Source organism: Neomonachus schauinslandi, chromosome 14 (genome assembly GCF_002201575.2).
Source record: "Neomonachus schauinslandi chromosome 14, ASM220157v2, whole genome shotgun sequence".
Lineage (NCBI taxonomy): Eukaryota > Metazoa > Chordata > Mammalia > Carnivora > Phocidae > Neomonachus > Neomonachus schauinslandi.
In genome coordinates this window covers 22,675,795-22,698,317 of record NC_058416.1, presented here as the reverse complement: position 1 = coordinate 22,698,317, position 22,523 = coordinate 22,675,795, and positions in this window count along the sequence as shown.

Below are 22,523 nucleotides of genomic sequence, written 5' to 3'. Positions count from 1 at the left end.
TCTTATTTATTTATTTATTTGACAGAGAGAGAGACAGCAAGAGAGGGAACACAAGCAGGGGGAGTGGGAGAGGGAGAACAGGCTTCCTGTGGAGCAGGGAGCCAGATGCTGGGCTCCATCCCAGGACCCTGGGATCATGACCTGAGCCAAAGGCAGACGCTTAACAACTGAGCCACCCAGGCACCCCAAAATGCGAACACAGTTATAATAACTCTTTAATGGTTTCATTTGACCCCTCATAGAACCTCAGTGAAAGAGGTAGATGAGATATTATCCCTATTTTACAGACAAGGAAACTCGTTTTAGAAGAATTGTATTATGCAGGGAATGAAAAGAGGGCTCATTAAGAGATCACAAGACATTAAAGTGGATGGCTAAATTTTCTTATCTGTGGAGCTTGTGTTGGGAATCCTTATTAAGCTGCTGTGACTGGACACAGGAACACCTTTATGGGTATGAAGGACAAGAAGGATCCTGAGGATCTAGAGTCCTGCTGGGTAAGATCACTAAGTATTTATTACTGTCAAAAACAAATCTGTATGTGGTATATATATACAATGGAATATTATGCAGCCATCAAAAGGAATGAGATCTTGCCATTTGCAACGACGTGGATGGAACTGGAGGGTATTATGCTGAGCGAAATAAGTCAATCAGAGAAAGACATGTATCATATGATCTCACTGATAGGAGGAATTCTTAATCTCGGGAAAAAAACTGAGGGTCGCTGGAGTGGTGGTGGGTGGGAGGGATGGGGTGGCTGGGTGATAGACATTGGGGAAGGTGTGTGCAATGGTGAGCACTGTGAATTGTGTAAGACTGTTGAATCACAGACCTGTACCTCTGAAACATAATACATTATATGTTACAAAAGAACAAGAAGATAGCAGGAAGGGAAAAATGAAGGGGGGGAAATCAGAGGGGGAGATTAACCATGAGAGACTATGGACTCAGAAACAAAGTGAGAGTTCTAGAGGGGAGGGGCGTGGGGGGATGGGTTAGCCTGGTGATGGGTATTGAGGAGGGCACGTTCTGCATGGAGCACTGGGTGTTATGCACAAACAATGAATCATGGAACACTACATCAAAAACTAATGATGTAATGTATGGTGATTAACATAACATAATAAAAAAAGAAGATAGTAGGAAGGGAAAAATGAAGGGGGAGGAATCGGAGGGGGAGACGAACCATGAGAGACTGGACTCTGAGAAACAAACTGAGGGTTTGTAATGTATGGTGATTAACATAACAATATAATAAAATTAAAAAAAAACCCCAACAAATCTGTATGGGAAGCATTGAAAGTTTACTCTGTGGGAGTTTACTGTGCTAGTAATTTATAGGTGTTTTCTCATTCAATACTTGCAACAACAACCAACTCCATTTTTTTAATTTATTTATTTTTATTATGTTAATCACCATACATGTGTTAAAGTTCCCAGGGAGAATGTCACCTTTATAAAGTCTTAGCAGTACTGCAAAAGTACAAGGCTAAGAAAGGGAATTTGTGGGGCTTTGAAGTTTGCTCTTAATGGTTTTAGGTGGGTCTTTCATAGCAGGAAAATGGTTGGACTTGGGCAATGTTTCATACCTACTAACTTAACTGCAGGTCATATAGGGCAAGGATCTGAAGACAAGTCCTTTTGAGTAAACTGTTGTCCTAATGAGACAGTTGTTTTTCTAGGTAAGCAAACTGTTTGCTCAGATAACTTGATATGCCAGAAGTTCCTAAAGATCCTCCCCCTACCCCCCCCCATCCCATTCCCTGCACTGGTGTAGTCACGCTCCAGCCTCAGCTGGAAGATAGATCATTATCCTCTGGGGACATGATTAATCCAGATCCATGCCATTGATTGAGGTGTTGTGATTGTGTGTCAAGTTTCTGGTGGTGACCATTTCTACTTTTATTAATAGTAGGCATTTCTGTTTTGTTTGTTTTTTTTTTTATTTGGGTGATCATTGTTGGGTCATTTGAAAGGGTAAGGGCTGAGCATTTGAAACAATGGCGATTTGAGCAACACAGAAAAAATACTAAGAGAAAGCTGTGATCAGTTTGCAGTTCACCTGTAAACCATTAGTCAAGGCTGCTCAAATTAAACCAGATTTCATCTCAACTCTGAAAATCTGAAGCATACATAGAACCGCATATAGGGAGTATTGGCCCAATTAGTTCATTGCTTTCTTCTCCCACTATCCCCGCCAACTATTCTCTGTTTCACAATAGCATAGGATGTTCCCCACTTGTCAGTTTTTGTGTAAGTTATGAAATGAAGTGACTTGAGAAGAAAGCAGCTCAGAAATCAGTGTCTTTGGTTAAGGATTTGCATCTCAAATTGAGAACCAATTTTTCTTCTTCTTAAATTGTTACCTAGAGCTAATTTGCTGAGAGGGCAAACAGTTGAGCCAAAATGGACCATGAATCATGTCAGGGACTAATATAAAGGCAAGCATCAGTTTACCGAAGTAGCAAACTCCCATCCAGGTTTCAGGCAGAAGCCAGTAGGCTATTAGTTTGAAACACTGTGTTTAGAATTCTTATAGCTGGAAGTATTTTTTTTATTTGAATTCAATTAGCCAACATATAGCACATCATTGGTTTTTGATGTAGTATTCAGTGATTCATCAGTTGCGTATAACACCCAGTGCTCATCACATCACATGCCCTCCTTAATGCTCATCACCTAGTTACCCCATCCCCCCCCCCACCTCCCCTTCTGCAACTCTCAGTTTGTTTCCCAGAGTCAAGAGTCTCTCATGGTTTTTTCTCCCTCCCTGATTTCTTCCCATTCAGTTTTCCCTCTCTTCCCCTATGATCCTCTGGTGCTATTTCTTATATTCCACATATGAGTGAAACTTGTCTTTCTCTGATTGACTTATTTCACTTAGCATAATACCCTCCAGTTACATCCATGTCGATGTAAATGTTAAGTATTCATCCTTTCTGATGGCTGAGTAATATTCCATTGTATATATACCACATCTTCTTTATCCATTCATCTGTTGAAGGACATCTTGGCTCCTTCCACAATTTGGCTATTGTGGACATTGCTGCTATGAACATAGGGGTGCAGGTGCCCCTTCTTTTCACTATAACTTTATCTTTGGGGTAAATACCATATTCCTATTGTAAACCAACATTATGTGTCATACTTGACAGTGAAATAGGCAATGCATTTTTATTATATTCTAAGATAATTCAAGGATATCTACTATCATGTCTATAACTAATACAAGTAAATAATATTTATTGAATATTGTGGGCCATGAACTATACTAATTTCATCAAATACTCGTTTAACCTCTTTGGCCGTTTGAGGAAGAGACTATTAATAATCCCCACTTTGAAGATGGAGAAAGTGAGTTAGAAAGAGGTTAAGGTAATTTACTCAAGCTGGTTAACAGTGAGCCAGAATTTGTACTCAGGGAGTCTGGTTCCAGATTTTTTTCCCTTCCAAACCCTGTTTATTTGGTGTCCCCTGCCCTCAGGCCTGTCCAAGCCACCCCTTGGCAGCACAGTGATGTCTGGGTCCTGAGCTGCTCTGAGGTCACTGGGCTTGGAGTGTCCTTTCACATCAGCTTCTCCATGCACTCCCAGGTGCCCAGAGTCCCAGATGGCCACAGCATGGCACATGGGCCACAAAGTGGTCACGTGGCATGAAGCACACAATCCAAGTGTAGCCTTTCCCCAGCATAGGGCAGATCATAGTGAGTGACTACTTTTCCCACTGAGTGGCCTTGGCCTGTGGGATCCAGAAGCTGGCTAGTGCTTTGTCCTTGTCCTTGCTTGCAGGTCAAGCATAATCTGGGCTGTTCCCTGAGGCAGCCTTGGGCGTGAAGGGGTTGAGGGGTCAGTGCATAAGGGCCACCTCCTTCTTGGTGAAGTCCCACACCTGCTCCTTTCTCCATGCAGCAATTTCTAGTCCTTACGTCTGGCACCCTGCTGCTTCTCCTAGGCCTTCATCTGGGGATCTCTAACTTCTGTTGCAAAATATGCTCCAGGATTTTCTCTCGCTCATACAGAAAGTAGTGTGGGGGTGATGACGGGGTCATGGCAGGACTACAGAGAGAAGCAGAGGCAGTCTAAGCCTTTGGCATCATCCTGGCTTGGTCAAATATTCTGGATCCTATAGACTGAGGAGCTGTGTCTTCCTCTTTCTCCAGTATAGACAGTCCCTGAGGTGCATTTCTTGTTGTCCTTCATTCCTTCATGGCTTCTTCAACTGGGCTCCTACACCAGAAAGGAACCAGAGAATTTTGTCTCATGTTAATTTAGTCAGTGCTCTTTTGGTTGGTCTTTTCATGCTTTTCTTCCTCAACCTATTACTGTTAACCTGTCTGTTTTTCACATGGAAAGTTGGTATTTTGTGTATGAGAAATTGTTCTTGCTTTTTATCCTGTTTGACAATCTGCCTTTTACTTGCAGTGTTTAGAAAATTTACATTTAATGTCATTATTGATATGGTTGGATTTTAATCTACCATCTTGCTAGTTGCTTTCTCTTTGTCCTGTTCTTGGATCCTTTTCCTCTCTTTTTCTGCTTTCTTTTGGGTTAATTGAATATTTTTTTAATATCATTGCTCATAAAAGCTCACTATGTATTCAGATGGACAAACATTTGTCCTTACACAAGAATTGTTTTTCCAAATGCACAGATTATTTGCCTGGTTAAATTGAATTTCAGGAATTTCCTGAAGATAATAGTGAAGCTATTTATGAGGTTGCAGTGCCTCTGTAGCAGGGTCTTCTGGAGCAAACAGTATGCTGACTTAGGCCATCTCCACTCTCAGCCCATAGAGCTAAGTTTACTTTCTCCAGGGTAGGAGAATAGATAAAGTCTGGCATTGCTACACCCTCGAATAACATACAGCAGTGAAAATTTATGTAGCAATAAGAATTAACATGAAAATGATGAATCTCAAAAACATGAGAAAAGTTGTTTATGAATACATACAGTATGAAATAATTCATGTAAATTGAAGAACACATAAGTTGTAAAACTATAAATAAAGAGGGATGATAAAAACAAAACTTAGAATATTTCCTTGCCCTTTCTCCCACAAAATAAGAGAAGAATGATCAAGGAGTGTCACAGTGAGACTTCAGTAGTTCTGCCCATTTATTAAGGCAAGTGGACTGTTGATGGTTTTTCACTTTATACTTATTTAAACTCTATATATATTATACATATTCACATATTTTTAAAAAATATTAAGGCAAACTGCTAAACTTGAGTAGTACTCAAAACATACTCTATCATCCTCTATTCTAGACTTTAGTGAATATCAGCTGGCATTTAGTAACCTCTAAATTGGGACATTTTCAAATTGCCTCCACACTCCAGCCCTCGGTTTTATCTCTGCAAGATAAGGATAAACTGTTTATATGACTGGTAAATCTCCTTACAGAATTAAATGATTTTATAACTATATTTGAACCTGTAAAATGCAGACTTCTTGGTTTCAATTGATTATGTTCTAATTACTTATTTGTGATCCTAAGACTTCAATTAAGTAGAATCTTAAATAGGTTTGATAGAATTTTTGGGTAGGTGGTAGGAATAAAGGTCAAGAAACACCTCTTCATTTTTGTGAGTGGGTGGAAATATGAACACACTAACCTTTTTCTTCTTATAAAATGTTTTTCCTGGATCTGAAGATTTTTCACGTGTGTAATTTTTGATGTTCTTCACGGAAGATTTGCCTTAGTAAGGATTACAGCTTTCAGGATACTGGAAACTGGATTAACTCTCCTCTCTCCTTCAGTATAGGAAATAATTAGTCTTTGAGTTCTCTCTGTGCAGTTAACATTCATAGCTGACACAGGAACGATTTTTGCAAATACCTTTTTGGCAAACTGTATTTTTCTGTGATTTTCTACCAGCATTTCACATCATGGAGATACTGTTACACCCATTAATCAAGGGCAGCCTGTGTGTTATGTGAAATCGTGTAGACACAGCCGTGGGGGACCTGGCAATAATTGTTAATGAACTTCAGTTGTTCTGCCAGAGCACACAGTCTCTGACATCCTGCCTCACCCTCCTTTTCCTTCTCATTCCTCTTTAACCTAAAACCTCAACCAGACACTCTTAAGTCTTCTCTCATTTTTCTTGCTCTCAGAATGCTCAGACTACAGCTGCCAGGTCCAGACTGCTCATTTTCTAAGATTTGTACGTGCGGGCTAAGGAAACTTAGAGGTAGGGCTATTGCATATGACATAGCATTAAGTCCCCAAAGACTCAAGGCCTCCTGAAACCCTCTTCAGATGCTAATATTCACACAAAGTGCCTCTGGCCCCAGCTGGCCTTCACCTGCAGCCCTGACAGGCAGGAGCCTCCAGAATGAGGTTCTGGTTTCCATAAAAATAGGAAGGGCACACATGGTAAATGGCAGAGATCTAGTACAAGCTATAAAATTATTTAAAATTGGTTTCCAGTCAGTTAAAACTAATTGCTGTGAACACAAAGCCCAGCCAGGAGCTCCCTTTCTGTTTTCCTTTTTTGGTAATTAGCTTGAGACAGGGTTGCTTGAATCTGCTGCTAATGCCCATACCTAAAATTAAATGATGCCACTAAATTTAAGATGTAGCCATTGTTGTTAATATTCACATATGCTTTAAGCACAGGAGAAACGTGTTACATGGTAGTGTGAAAAATATTAGTGGCTCATTTTATAATTGTTCCTGGATTTCCTTGATTTTATGGGGGCACTTTGTTTAAATGTAGCTTATTGTTGTTATTGCTAGTCCTATGGTGGGTTTCTGTTGCTGCTACATATAGTTCATAGACCATTCATTCTACGTGCTATAAAACAGATTTGCAAATGAAAAGTTTAATTCACTGACATCTTCCAGGACTTAGTAGGCTGACTACATATAAGGCAAGAGGACTCCTTTCATGCCCTTTTGTGTAATTCGTTTAGAGAATCCCTGTGCAATCCCTTTTCCTGTCCATCCCTTTTCTTATTAGGCTATCACTGAGCAGAGCAGAGTGCTCTCCTTAGCAGACCTCAGAGCTCTGTTTCTGCTTCTCCCAAGTTTGTAACTAATTCATGAGACCCTTTGTTGAAAGGAAATCTTAATTTAAAGCAGTAATTCCCCCTCTTTAAGTTTAAAGACCATCTTTGACATTTAAAAAAATTATTCAAGATTTCAGATGCCTCTGAGAATGGTCGAACATATCTGAGCAAGATATTTATTAGGTTTACAGTGTGTAGTACATATATGTATGCATTCCGGCATTCTTCTCAAAATCTCTCTGACCTTTTCAGGAGCCCTCTATCTCTTCTCTCTGTTAAGGAACTAAGAAAACTCAGGGAGTCAGAAGGCTAGAGTTCTGTGTATATTCAGTCATTTATGCTGTTCTTGACATTTCATTTAACCTCCCCATGCTTGCTTCTTCACGGTAAGTTAAAGGTAGTTTATTCCTGCCATATTTATTTATCTCAGCATGAGGCAGGAGGGAAGGAGACTCATGAGACAAGTTGACTTAAAGTAAAGCCATTTTGGTTTTAGGCTGACCCTTGACCTAAAAGTCAGCAGGTCATAAATGGAGTCACAGGATGTGACTCACGGAAGACCACAAGACCCCACTCCAGCACACCAGACATTCTTAAAATTGCTCCCTGTGAATAATTTCACAACCCTAAGATGATGGAAAAACTAACCACCCAATGTAAATGATAAACCCAAAGTTAAAGGGGAGGCCCCTCTCTATTTGGTTAGCTAATTTAAAAAACTTATAAAACCCTTTATTAGAGGCAAAGGAGAGACTGTTACTTTGTGAAGTAGCTTCTTTCTTCTATACTTCATAAATCTGTGTCTCTTTCTCTAAATAGCTTGCTCTTAAATTCTTTCTTGAGCAAAGCCAAGAACCTTCTTGGCGAGTAGTGTGAGGCCCTCCCTCTTGGGGCATCAATAGGTCATAGTAAAAGTTATATCCAGTAAGAATGGCCAAAAATTTGCTTTGAAAATTATGAAGCCACCACAGGTATCTCCTGCTTTTCCGAAAATCGTGTTACATACAGCATTTTGCTTTTACAAAAAGACCTCCATTAGTACCCATTTTCACTAATCGTAAGAAATTCAAAGAGGATGCAGCAAACCATTATAGAGGCAATGTGCATCCTGAGCAAAGAGAGTGGCACTGCCAAGCTCCTTCCCTGGGAACTGCACTGAGCATCAAGCCACCCTAGCTTTGAGCTGTGTCTGTGACCATCTTTACTTTATCTCGACTTATTTTGCATCTTTTAGCAAGATGTGTCCTAAGGTATTAGAAAAGCCTAAAAGAGGTTATTTTTGAGTCTGGGAACGCTAAAAAAAATTTCCAGATAAATTAAGGGTAAATTGCTCTAATTTATGCTGTTTTGGCTTAGGAAGGTTTTCATAGGAATTCTCTAATTTTGGATAGTGGAGGACACCTGTGTTCAGGGTACTATTTACGTAAGGCTACACATGTCGTACTTTGACAAAGGATTAGGTACTATATATGTAAGATATCTATAGGATAAGGTACTATAATATATAAAGAATCTCAAAGCTTTCCTTACCTGGTTTTTTTATGAGTGAGTGTGTGTGTGTGTGTGTGTATATACATTTATATTTTTTTCCTCCTAAATTTCATTAGACCTCAGAAGAAAAAATTCAGACAAAGGAACCACCTTTTTTTTTTTCTTTTTTCAATTTGCCCATAGTTAAAACCATGAATTTGAGCGCATACTTCCTGCCAGGCATAGTGCTGGGTTCTCAGGATTCAGAAACAGTTACTTTTAAATCAGTAGACTAGATAATTCCTACACTAAATATTTCCCTTTTGCTTTCTCTCTCTTTCCTTCTCTTCCCTTTTTGCCCCCATTTCTACTAGTTTTTCCCCTCAGGGAACAGCTTAACATTTATGAAATTGTAAGTATTAAATTTGGCTACTTATTTTTGTAGACCCAGGTTTTATAAGTTCCAGAAATAATAATGCTCTTGTTAATGTAGTTTAGGCTTCAACTGTTTATTCTTTGGGGTTTTGTATCATCATCCACTAGAAAGAGGAATACATTACTTTGCATGTCAAAATGACATTGTTCCCTTATTAACATCAGTTTTACTAAGTAAATAAATAGAGAAATAAATGGGAAAAAAACCCCATATCTTCCAGTGGATTCAGCTTATATGACTCTCTATTAATTATCACCTAAAAATAATTTTGGCATTAATATCTACCTTAAACCAAAAATTTTACCTATACGTATTTTTATTATGCTGTTTGCTTTAGCTATTAAGTATTAATGCAGTGTACCATTATTAACAAGACCTCGCTGTATGAAAAAAATGAGGGATCCTGCAAAGTTGTAGGTAGATTTTCTTGTTGGCTGGTTGGAAATCAAATGATATTTTACCATTGAAATTCCAAAGTTGCTTTACTTCATTTAAAACTGATCTTAAATCTGCTTCTTATGCCTCCAAGTACTAATAGCTCTTCAAAGGGCAGACCACAAAAGGAGGTTTTCTGGTTCTCTGTAATAATGAAGTTACCAGTGGTTTGGGGGTAGTGACTTAGCACTGTCACAAAAGAGTAAATTATACCATAAACAATGTTAAATATATGGAAAATATGGGTAATGTTATTTGATTAGAGAGAGCAATAGGGCTGTATCAGGATGCTTTGTGGCATACTTGCGCAAAGGATAAAACAACTTCGTCAAATGTATGGTTAAGTTATAAAGACCACTTCTACTTCCAGGAGGATAGACTAGATGTTCTATTCCCTATCCTCATGTGGAATACAACCAAAGCCCCTGGACATTATCGTGGTGTAAGGCCTGAAATGAAGATGCAATATTATCTGCCTTAACATTTGAAAACAGGAGGGCCTGAAAAGATTAACAGTGAGTTCCCCTGCTCTCACCAGATATATTCTCCACCCAGCAGGAAAGGCTCCCCACCTGATTCACTCCCTATCAGCCAGACCAGCTGCTCTCCACCTGGCCCTCAACCTAATGGATTTCGCCTCCCTGCCAGGCTACAAAATTATTCAGACAAGACAATCACATCCTCCCATGGGGGTCCGGGATCACCTATCTCTGACTACTGCAAAGCCTGCCTCCCACAGCCTCAGCTGGTTCACTCTGTTCCCAAATGCATCTCCTATGTGATCCTGTGTGCCTGGTGGTATCTAGGGATTTTAGGAGTCAAGGAATGCATGGTGGTGAGTTCCCTGGGTTTTCTTTCTGTCTCCTATATCTCAGACTTGGAACTGAAGAAGATAGCAACTTGGAAATACAATTGGTGGATGGTGAAAAACAAACAAACAAAAACCAAAGCCTGTTCTCTATAGTCAAAGGACCAGGAAAAGGGGCAGACTAGAGAAAGAAAAATTAGACAGTAACCACAGTAGTGCAGCCAAACATCACAGAAAATCTATGGCTCCCACCCCTACACATAGCAGAAAATCTAAGTAGGAAACCTAGACTTCCACTCTTACCAGGCTGTAACGAAGCACACCAGCTTGCTTGCCAGAGTGGTGTCAGAGAAGGCTGATTAGGGAGCTGGGCCTAATTATTTGAATGATAACAACCCCCATCCTCTTGTAGTGTTAGTGGAAACCATGTGGTGACCTTGACCTTCCACCCCTCTTCACACAGCAATAACTAGGGAAACCTCCCCCTTCTAACAAGGGTGGTATCAAGAGAACTCCAGTCCCCACCCAACAGTACAAGGTGCTTCTCATACCCTTATCCTGGTTATTAATGAACACCAAGTGGGGAACCTGGACTTCTCATCTGACATTAATATAGAAACACTCCTCCTTCCCTTTGAAGTGATCTCAGTAAACTAGCTAAAAAAGAAGGTTTAAATAAGAACCAGAGTCTCAAACATAATACCCCTGAAATCCAGGTTTCAATGAAAAATCATTATAAAAAGGAATCGGGAAAATTTCAACCAGAGAAAAATAAGTTAATAGATGTCAACACATGATTATAGCAATTGATACAGAAGAAACATTTCACAGAATTCAGCATCATTCATGATTACAAACTCTCATTAAACTAGGAATAGAAGGGAACTTCCTCAACCTGATAGAGAATATCTACAAAAATCCCTAAAGTTAGCATTATAGCTAAGAGTGAAAAACTGAATGTTTTCTCCCTGAAATCAGACAAAAAGCAAGATCGTCTGCTCTCATTACTCATACAAATTAGCACTGGGTGTTCCAGCCATTACAGTAAGGCAAGAAAAGGAAATACAAAGTATAAAAATATTAAGGATAAATAAAACTATCCTTAATGGCAGATGACCTATTCTGTGTAGCAAATCCTACAAAAAGAACAGAAACAACTTCTAGAACCAATATGTGAGTTCAGTAAGGTTACAGTTACAAGATAAACCTTTAAAACTTAACTTCTATATAATAGCAATGAACATGTGGGTACTAAAATTAAAAAATATAAATCCATTTATAATTGTTTAAAAAGTTTAGATAAAACATACATACTCAAAACTACAAATTGCTAATGAAAGAAATCAAAGAAGAGCTAAATAAATGGCAAAGCATACAACATCCATAGATTAGAAAACTCAACAAAGATTACAGTTCTTCCCAAATTGATACACAAGTTTAAAACAATTCCTTTTAAAATCCCACAAGATTTTGGAGGTATATAATAACAATATATTCTAAAATTTAAACAGAAATGTATGGATGAGGAATGGCTGAAACAGTTTTGAAAAAGAATAAAGTAGAAAGAAGTAGTCTCTTCCAATAACAATAGCTTAGTAATCAAGACTGCTTGAAAAAGGGATAGACCTGTAAATCAATGAAATGGAATTAGAGAACTCAGAACTAGACTCAAATATGCCCAACTGATTTTTGACAAAGTTGATAAAGCAATTCAGTGGAGGAAGGATAGCCTTTCCAACAAATGGTACTAGAGCAATTGTACATCCATAAACAAGGGAAAAAAAACCCCTCAACATCATTCCTTATAAAAACCAAACTCAAAATGTATCATTCAATTAAATATAAAATGTAAAACTGTAAAAGTTTTTTTTAATAGAAAATCTTCAGGCTCAAAGGTGAAACAGCCAGTCCCGTGACTTGTCACCAAAGATACCACGCATAGGAAAAAAAAAAATTGGTATTTTGGACTTTATCAAATGAACAACTTACTCTGTGCAACATTCTGTTAAGAGGATGAAAAGAAGCTACAGGTTGGAAGAAAGGGTTTGCAAACAATTATCCAACAAAGGATGGATATCTAAAATAGAGAATTCTCAAACCTCGATAGTAACCCAATAATTCAACTAGAAAATAGGCAATAGACTTGTAGTGACATTTCCCAAAGAGTATGTGTAAATGACAAATAAACACAAGAAAATATGTTTAAGATGATTATCCATGAGGGAAATGCAAATTAAAACCATAAGTAGATATTACTACCTATCAAAATGAATCTTTTTTTTTAATTTTTTTATTTTTTATTTTTTTAAAAGATTTTATTTATTTATTTGAGAGAGAAAGAGAATGAGAGATAGAGAGCACGAGAGGGAAGAGGGCAGAAGGGGAAGCAGACCCCCCGCTGAGCAGTGAGCCCGATGTGGGACTCGATCCCGGGACTCCAGGATCATGACCTGAGCCAAAGGCAGTCGCTTAACCAACTGAGCTACCCAGGCGCCCTATCAAAATGAATCTAATAAAAAGTAGTGATAACACCAAATGCTAATGAGGATGTAGAGAAACTATCACTATACATTACTGGGTGGGGGGCATGTAAAATGGTATATAGCCACTTTGGAGAACAATTTGACAGTTTCTTAAACTAAACATGTGGTTACCAAATGACCTGGCAGTTGCACTCCTAGATATTTATTCCAGAGAAATGAAAAACTAAGAACCCTGATAAATTCATGCATAGCTTTTTTATAATAGCTGGAAGCAACCCAGTTGTCCTTCAGTGGATATACAAACTGTGGTATACCCATACCATGAAATACTACTCAGCAACAAAAAGGAACATGCTACTGATACACACAACTTGGATGAATCTCTAGAGAATCATGCTTAATCAAAAAATCCCAGAAGATTACACAAGGTATGCTTCCATTTATATAACTTTCTTGAAATGATGAAACTATTGAAATAGAAGACAGGTCAGGGGTTGCTGGGGATGAAAGATGGGGTAGAGGAGTCACTGTAAAAAGCAACATGAGGGAAGTGGATGTGGCTATAAGAAGGCAAGATGAATAATCATTCTTGTGATGGAAATGTTCTCGATCTTAATTGCCTTAATGTCACTACTCTGGTTGTGATGCTGTACTATAGATTTGGAAGATGTTATTTTATCTGGATAAAAGGAACATGGAATCTTTTATACTATTTTTTTCCCAACTGCATAGAAATAGACCATTATCTCCAAATTAAACATTTAAAATAATTATGCATGTCTGGCTGTATCCTTCTAGTTTGACCTGTAATTTTTACATAAGCTACTACATGATTCCACAAAGAGGTCTTTAAAACTGCAGAATGGTCTTCACTGTGTCCTATTAGTCACCAGGTATAGAATTTCTTGACGATTCCAGTTTGTAGTTGTCTTGGGTAAATTTTTAAAATGCAAGTTTCTTTGGTTCCTGAAGGTCAATGCTATCTTCCTTACAAATGGTATGCTCTTGATGCATATGACAGTGCTTTCATGGGAGACTCCATATTAGAGAAAAGCCAGCAACATTCTCACAGGCTGGACAGCCTTTTATCTTCGTGCCGCTGGAATGAGTCTCAGTGGAAAGTAATGAGGTTCATTTGAAACTATCATTTAACAGTGATAATACAAAGAAAGCTCAGAGGAATGGAACTTCCAGCCCATTCATCATATCACTAAACCACATTCACATTTAAAAGGGACCTCCTGGTTTTGCCCATTAAGTGCCCACAAGAGGTTCTTGTAGCTTTTGATTTATTACCTCACATTTTCAGCCTTCTCTTTCTTTAAATATATAGCAAGTTCAAATCTCAAATCAATATGCATAATACTGAATTTGAGACAAGTGGCAAAAGTTAAAGACAAAATAGTCATGAGACATAATTTTATAATCTTTTACTAGATGACAGTCTTACTAAAAGGCTAGTGATAACAAGGTATAAGTTTTCCTCTTTTCTTTCTCTTCCACGGTTTAGCACCAAGAGTTTCAGGGTCAGTCCCACAGATAAGATCAAAACCATTTGGCACAGTGAGCCCCTATGATGCCATTTCTTGCCTCTATGGCTTTGTTGACACTGCTTCCTTGACCTAGATTAAAATTATCCTTTCTTACATGGGTAATTTGAAGTTATCCTTATCTCAGTTAAATTATCTCACATTGATCACCTCTTTCTCTGGGAAGCCTTTCTTGACTGCTTGAGAAAGAGGAAGATGTCTTCTTTTTCTCTTGGTACTCCAGCTTACATATTTTAGAGCATTTTACCATACTGTGTGGAAATTATCCCCACTAGGCTACACACTTTGAAAAGAGGAGCTATGGTTTATCCATTTGTACCCCCAGTACTTTATATAGTGTGTTCAGTCGATGTCAGTAGAATCAAGACAATGCAAAATATTTATATGGTATACTTACCAGAAAAGTGGAAATAGATCTCACAAGTAAACGAGTTTGTTAGATTTTTAGTTCAGGGAATCCATTTTGAATTCATTGGATAGCAACAGGTGTAGTTTACTGGATGTTTTCCATGTCTGAGCCTCTTTCTAAATGAGGAGAGTGGCTACAAGATTGTAAATGCCATGAGGACAGGAAGTCTCCTGCTTCTGCTTATAGAATTGGCCCTCAAACAATGTCTTTGCTCCCAACTTTGATTATTTATCCAAAATAGATTAGTTCAAGTAGTTAAATGAGTCAAGTACATCCACCAGATTTCATTTCTCATATAAAGGCTGGTGTTGAAGTCTGTAAAAAAATTTTGGGTGAGAATCATAATATTTTCATTCATATTCAAGTAAAAATATGACTTAGAGGTTAGTATATGTCTTAAGCTCAGACACGCCTGATTTGAAACCGAACACCATGGTTTTATGCTGAGTGACCTTAGGAAGTTTATTTAATACCTCTAATCCTCATCTCAAAAAAAAGATTAATAAATAGTATCATCTTGTAGCAAGTTGGAGAAACATTCAGATAATATGTATTAATTGTAAGCTCAATGCCTGACACAATTGGTCAATAAGTATGAGCTGTTAGTTTTAGAGGTATTAGTCTTTCATTACCAGTGAGATTGAACATTTGACTATGTCTGTTAAAAAAACATACCTTTGCTTTTGAGTATTATCTTTTCATTATTTATTCATCTATTGGAGGTAAATTTCTCTATTACTGAGTTATAAAAGTTTACTATACATAAAAGATAGCAGATTTTTGTGACGCATATTTTGAGTATTTTTACCTAATTTGTCCTTTTATTTAATGTTATTGATAGTTTATTTTACTTTTATACCCAGAAAGGTAATAGTTTTGCATTGCAAACATTTTTAGGTCTCTGTACTTCCCTGCCTTCTTTGAAGTTAAGTAGAGTCCTATAACTTGTTTTGGCCAGGAACATATGGCCAGTAGTGATCATGGGAGCAATAGTGATTATGTCATTTTTGGGCAAATGCTTCAACAGCCAGTGCACAGTTTGTTCTTCCATGCTGATCCTGACAGCACATGTAGAGATGGAGACTGTCAGCCTGCATTCCCAAGGGACTAAAATGAGTGGCACCCTCCCTCCCTAAATCATGTAAACAAGATGAACTTTTGCTAAGTTGAGCTACTGAGATAGGGGACTGCTTATTACTACAGAATAATTCAGCCTATCCTTACCAATGCAAGGATTTTTTTGTTTGGTGATTCCCCCCCCCCCCAGTTTTGTTGAGATATAATTGACACACATCATTGTGTAAGTTTAAGGAGTACAGCATAATGGTTTGACTAAATATATTGTAAAGTGATTCCCATAATAAATTTAGTTAGCATCCATCATCTCATATAGATACAATGAAAAGAGAAAAAGAAAAAATAAATGTCCTTGCAGTGAGAATTCTTAAGGTTTATTCTCTAAAAAGCTTGATATCATACAGCAGTGTTAACTATAGTCACCATGCTATAGGTTACACCCGCAGTACTTAATTATCTTGTAACTAGAAGTTTGTAGCTTCTGACCACTTTTCTTCAGTTCCTCCTTCTAGCCCCTCCACCTCTGGTAATCACAAATCTGATCTCTTTTTCTATGACTTTTGTTTTCATTTGTTGTTTCTCTTTTAGATTCCACATGTAAATGAGATTGTACAGTATTTGCTTTCTCTCACTTACTTCACTTAGCATAATGCCCTCAAGGTCCATTCATGTTGTTGCAAATGGCAGGATTTCCTCATTTTATATGGCTGAATAATATTCCATTTTATGTGTATATATGTGTGTGTGTATGTAGTTGACACTTGAACAACACAGGTTTGAACTATGCAGGTCTGCTAATATGTGGATTTTTTTTTTATAGTAACAGTACTGTAAATGTATTTTCTCTTATGGTTTTCCTAATATTTTCTTTAGCTTACTTTATTGTAAGAATACTGTATTGTAAGAATACAATCATAAAACATAGAAAATATGTTAATTGTGTTCTTGGTAAGGTTTTTGATCAATAGTAGGCTATTAGTTTGAGGGGAGTAAATTATACACAGATTTTCAACTACATGGAGGGTTATAACCCTAACCTCTGTGTTATTCAAGAGTCGGTTTATACCATAGCTTCTTTATCCATCCATCATTGGACATTTAATTAAGTTGTTTGCATGTCTTAGATATTGTATATAATGCTGCTATGAACACGGGCACACAGATATCTTTTCAAATTAGTATTTTTGTTTTCTTTGGATGTATTCACAGAAGTGGAATTGCTGGATCATATAATTCTATTTTTAACTCTTTGAGGCTCGTCCATAATGTTTTCCATAGTGGTTGTACAAGTTTACAACCCTACCAATAGTATACACAAAGATTCCTTTTTCTATTTCTGTAAAAAGGTGCCATTAGAATTTTGAAAGGGATTGTATTTGGATCTGTAGATGGCTTTGGTAATACAGACATTTTAACAATACTCTTCTAACTCATGAACACGAGATACCTTTCTATGTATTTGTGTCATCTTCATTTTTCTTTTAATCAGTGCCTTGTACTGTTCAGAGTAGAGCTCTTTCATCTCCTTGGTTAAGTTTAATCCTAAGTTTTTAAAAATTTTATTCCCAAGTTTTTTGTTTTGATTTTATTATGAGATCATTTAGTATATAGAAACATTATCGATCTTTGTAAGTCAATTTTGTATCCTGTGATTTTACAACTTTAATGAATTTCATTAGATCCAACAAGATTTTGGTGGAATCTTTATGATTTTCTGTATAAAATTTTGTTATCCACAAATAGAATTTTACTTCCTCCTTTTCAATTCTGATGCCTTTTATTTCTTCTCTGATTATTCTGACAAGGACTTCCACTACTGTGTTTAATAGGAGTAATGAGATGGGCACCCATGTCTTATTCCTGATTTTAGAGAAAAAGCTTTCAACCTTTCAATGTTGAGTATGATGTTAGCTCTGGACTTATCATATTTGGCCATTATGTTGAGGTACATTCCTTCTATACCTCATTTGTTAGGAGTTTTCATCATGAACAGGTGATGAATTTGTGAAATGCCTTTTCTGTGTCTATTGAGATAATCATGCAATTTTTCTCTCATTCTAGTAGTGTGATGTACTACATTAATTGATCGGCATATTTTGAAAGATCCTTGCATTCCAGTTATAAATCCCACTTGATCATCGTGAACGATCCTTTGAATGTGCTGCTGGATTCGGTTTGCTTGTATTTTATTGAGTGTTTTGAATGTATTTTCATCAGGGATATTGGTCTTTAGTTTTCTGGTAGTGTCTTTTTCTGACTTTGGTATTGGGTGATGCTGGCTTCATAAAAGGAGTTTAAGTATGGTTCCTCCTCTTTGATTTTTTGGAAAAGTTTGAGAAGGATTGATGTTAATTCTTCTTTAAATGTTTGGTAAAATTCACCAGTGAATCCATCTGGTCTGGGCTTTTCTTTGTTGGATTTTTGATTACTGGTTTAATCTCCTTGCTAGTAATTGATCTATACAGATTTTCTTTTTCATTCATACTTGGTAGTTTGTATGTTTCTAAGAATTTTTCCATTTCATCTAGGTTATCCAGTTTTAAGATTCTTTATATTTCTGTAGTATCAGTTATAATGTCTCTTTTTTTAGTTATAATTTTGTTGATTTAGCTTCTCTTTTTTTCTTGTTTAGCTAGTGGTTTGTCAATTTTCTCTATCTTTTTAAAGAACTAAGTTTTAGTTTGGTTAATCTTTTCCTGTTTTCTATTTTATTTATTTCTGTTCTGATCTTTAGCTATTTACTTTCTTCTGCTAATCTTTGGGCTTAGTTTGTTCTTTTTCTGGTTCCTTAAGGCATAAAGGTATCTTGTTTATTTAGGATCTGTCTTTCTTCTTAAGGCATTTATTGCTATGAACTTTCCTCTCAGAACTGATTTTGATGCATCCCGTAGATTTTGGTATGTGTTTCTATTTTTGTTTGTCTCAAGATTCTAATTTCCTTTGTAAATGCTTCTTTGATCCATTGGTTGTGACAGGAGAATGTTGTTTAATTTCCATGTATTTATGAATGATGCAGTTTTCCTCTTGTTACTGTTTGTTTCATACCGTTGTGGTTAAGAAGATACTTGGTATGATTTGAGGCTTCTTGAATTTGCTAAGTTTTTTTGTGGAATGATGTGTGGTCTATCCTAGAAAATGTTCCATGTGCATTTGAGAAAAATATTTTCTCTGCTGTTGTTGGATAGAGTGTATGTATCTGTTAGGTTCATTTGGTCTATAGTGCTTTTCAAATCCCCTGTTTTCCTTATTGATTGTCTGGATGGTCTGACATGTTGAGTGGCAGATATTAAAGTCCCCAACTACTATTGTATTGTTTATTTCTCCTTTTAGCTTTAGTTTTTGTGTTATATATTTAGCTGTTCCAATGTTGGGTGCATAAATATTTATAATTGTTATAACTTTTTGATGTATTGAGCCCTTTATTGTTCTATAATGAACTTCTTTGTCTCTTTTTTTACTATTTTTATTTTAAAGGCTATTTTGTCTGATACAAGTATAGCTATCCCTGCATGTGTGTATGTGTGTGTGAAGGATTACTGTTTGCTTGAAATATCTTTTTCCATCCTGTCACTCTTATGTTTTCTTTAAGGCTAAAGTGGTGTCTTTTTTGTAGGTAGTATATCTTTGGATCTTGTTTTCTTTTTAAATCTATTCAGACTTTCTGTGTCTTTTGATTGGAGAATTTAATCCATTTACATTTAAAGTAATTATTGGTAATTAAGGACTTAACATTTCCATTTTGTTCATTGTTTTCTGATTGTTTGGTAGATCCATTATTCCTTTTATCTCAATTTTTGTGTGTTTTGATGTCTTGTAGTATCAGTGTGTTTTGATTTATCATGCCCTTTTGTGTAATTACTTTTGTGTAATTTCTTTTTGTGTAGGTGTATGTGTGGTTACCATGAAGTTTACATAAAGTATTTAAAAATTAAGACACCTTATTTGAAACTAATAACCTGACTTCTATACAATTCCTAATCTTTACACTCTTACTTCTCCTCCCCCTCACATCTTGGGTGATTGATATTACATTTACCTATTTTTTAATAATGTGTAACTAAGATTGTTTTAGTAATGGTTATTTTTACTACATTTGTTTTTTAACTTTTAAATTAGTTGTAATTGAATTATGCACCACCATTACCATATTACAGGATCCAACTTTGAGTATATATTTACCATTATCAGGGAGTTTTCCATTACATTCTTATATTTTTTATGATATTAATTAGTGTCCTTTTATTTTCATTCATAGAGCTCCCTTTAGCATTTTTTGTAAGATCTAATAGTAATAAATTCTGTCAGCTTTCATTTGTTATGGAGTGTTTATCTCAATTTCTGAAGGACAGCTTTACCTGGTATAGTATTTTTGCTAGACAGTTTTTGTTTTGTTTGTTTTTCTTATTTCAGTATTTGAGTATGTCATCTCCTCTTCTGGGCTAAAAAGTTTGTATTGAGAAATCTGCCAATAATCTTATGGGAGTTCCCTTATATGTAACTTTTCTCTTTTGCTGCTTTTAAAATTCTTTTTGTTTTTGAGTTTGACAATTTAATTGAAATGTGTTTTGGTGTAGCTGTATTTGTGTTTAACCTACTTTGGATCTTTGGGCTTCCTGGACCTGGATGTCTATTTCTTTTGCCTGGTTTGAGAAGTTTTCAGCTATCATTTGCTTTAAATATACTTTCTGTCCCTTTCCCTTCTCTTCTGGAATATCCATAATGTGAATATTATTTCTTTTCCTTGTGTCCCATAATTCTCATAGGTTTTCTTCATTCTTTTTCATTTTCTCTTCTTGCTCCTCTGACTGGATAATTTCAGTTGTCCTGTCTTCCAGGTCACTGATTCTGTCTTCTGCATCAGAGAGTCTGTTTTTGAATCTCTCTATTGAATTCTTCAGTTAAGTTATATTTTTAAGCTCTAGGATTTCTGGCTTTTTTTTTTTTTTTTTAATGGTTTCTGGTTTGTTGTTGTTGTTGAACTTCTTGTTCACATATTACTTTCCTAATTTTTTTTAGTTGTCTATCCATGTGTTCTTGTATTTCACTGAACTTATTTAAGAGCATTATTCTGAATTCTTTGTCTGACAATTGATCAGTTTTTTAAGGATCAGTTATTAGAGCTTTATTAGTTTCTTTTGGTGGTGTTATATTTACTTGTTTTTGTTCTGGTCCTCAATTCCTCATGTTGGTATAAGCATATTCAAGAAAGTGGTTTTTTCTTCCAGACTTTGTAGGTCCATTTTGGCAGAAACACTTTGCTACCATCAGCTCAGTTTCCATTTCTAGATGTGTTTGCTGGTAACATTCTTGGGCAGGTGGGGCCCGCTATTGGCGTTTGTTTTTGGGCAAGGCAATTGTTGGAGTTCTGAGGTTGGGGGTAGTGTGCCACTGGCTGAGAACGGCTGGATGGGACTGCTTGCTTGATTCCCTGCCCAAGTGAGGCTGTAGGATGGATGTCAAAGTTGTGTGGATTCTGTGGGCAGGCTTATTACAGTTGGGGTTGGATACTATACTTAGCAGTAGATATGTCTTGAATTAGCTTCCCTGTCTTGAGGGGGTGGCAGAATGGGACCCAGAACCTACATGACTCATTGTTTGCGAACTCAATTCAGGCAAATACGTGCAGTGAGTATTCTAGTGAGGTGAGCCCTTTGATTTTTTTCCACAAATAGGGAAAACCACAGGCTGTGCTCTCTGTTCAAATGCCACTGTAAACAGGGCTATTTGATGGGCTCCACAGCTTCCCACAAGCTCTGCTTAGGTTTTCTGGTTAGGTGGGCTGAAGGCTGTATTCAGCAATAAGTGGGGCTACAAATTAGTTTCACTGCCCAAGCACAGCAGGAGAAGCAGCTTCAAAGCTCTTAGTGCTCTTTGTTTGACTCAAGCTGACCTATGCTCCAACTTTCCTACGGAACAGGGCCACTGGCTTTAATCATGGGGCAATCAGCTTGGCCTTCCCTGCCTTTAGGCTAGGGAGATGCTGGGTTATGCAGATTTCAGGTGTTCTCGCTAGTTCTGTCAGATGGAGCTGAGGCTATGACTCAGGGTCCTGCCTGGACAAGACTAGGAGGGCCCACTTCAGGCAACTCCCAGATTTTCCTGAACTGGCTTTCTGGTCAGGAGGATTTGGGAGTTACCCTCTGCAGTGGCAGCTTTTGTCTGGGCATGGGCAGACCAGGCTCCAGGGCCAGCAGAACTCTTTGTTTGGGGATCCAAATTAGGCAGACCTGCATCCCCTGGATTCTTAGGTCTGACTGTGCTACCAACCTGACTCTGCAGATGAGCAAATTGTTGGTTGTGACTATGAGGTCTCTGCAGGGAGGAATTTGGTTCACCAAGACCCTAGTGCTGGTCCTTGGAAGCCCCCTCCTCCTTTTTCTATCTCAGACTCCCAATGGTTGGTTCCCACAGATTCTCCTATGATCCATAGGGAAAAACCAGAGTCGGGGCTCCCGTGAAGCAACCTATAATGCTGGGAGGCTGGATGTCACCCCAGGCTGTTTTTTCCAACTGGCGGAACTATAGGCTCAAGGGAAACCTCTTGCTGTGGTGTTGCTTCAGCATAGGGGAGGGGCGGTGCAATCAATGTGAAGCCATTCCTTTTACCCTTTAATGTAGTCCCTCTTCTCTGTGGTGCAAGGGCGTGGCTCACCCTCACTCCCAGCTCTAGGAATTTCTCAGGGGAGCTCTATCCATGAATAATTGTTATTTGTTCTTGTGAGTGGGAGCAAAATGAGGAAAGACCCATGTCGCCATCTTGGTGGTGTCACTCCTCTGGTTATTATTATTTTTAAATGTCACATTTAGACATCTTTTCCTTAGAAGTACCTGCCTTTGC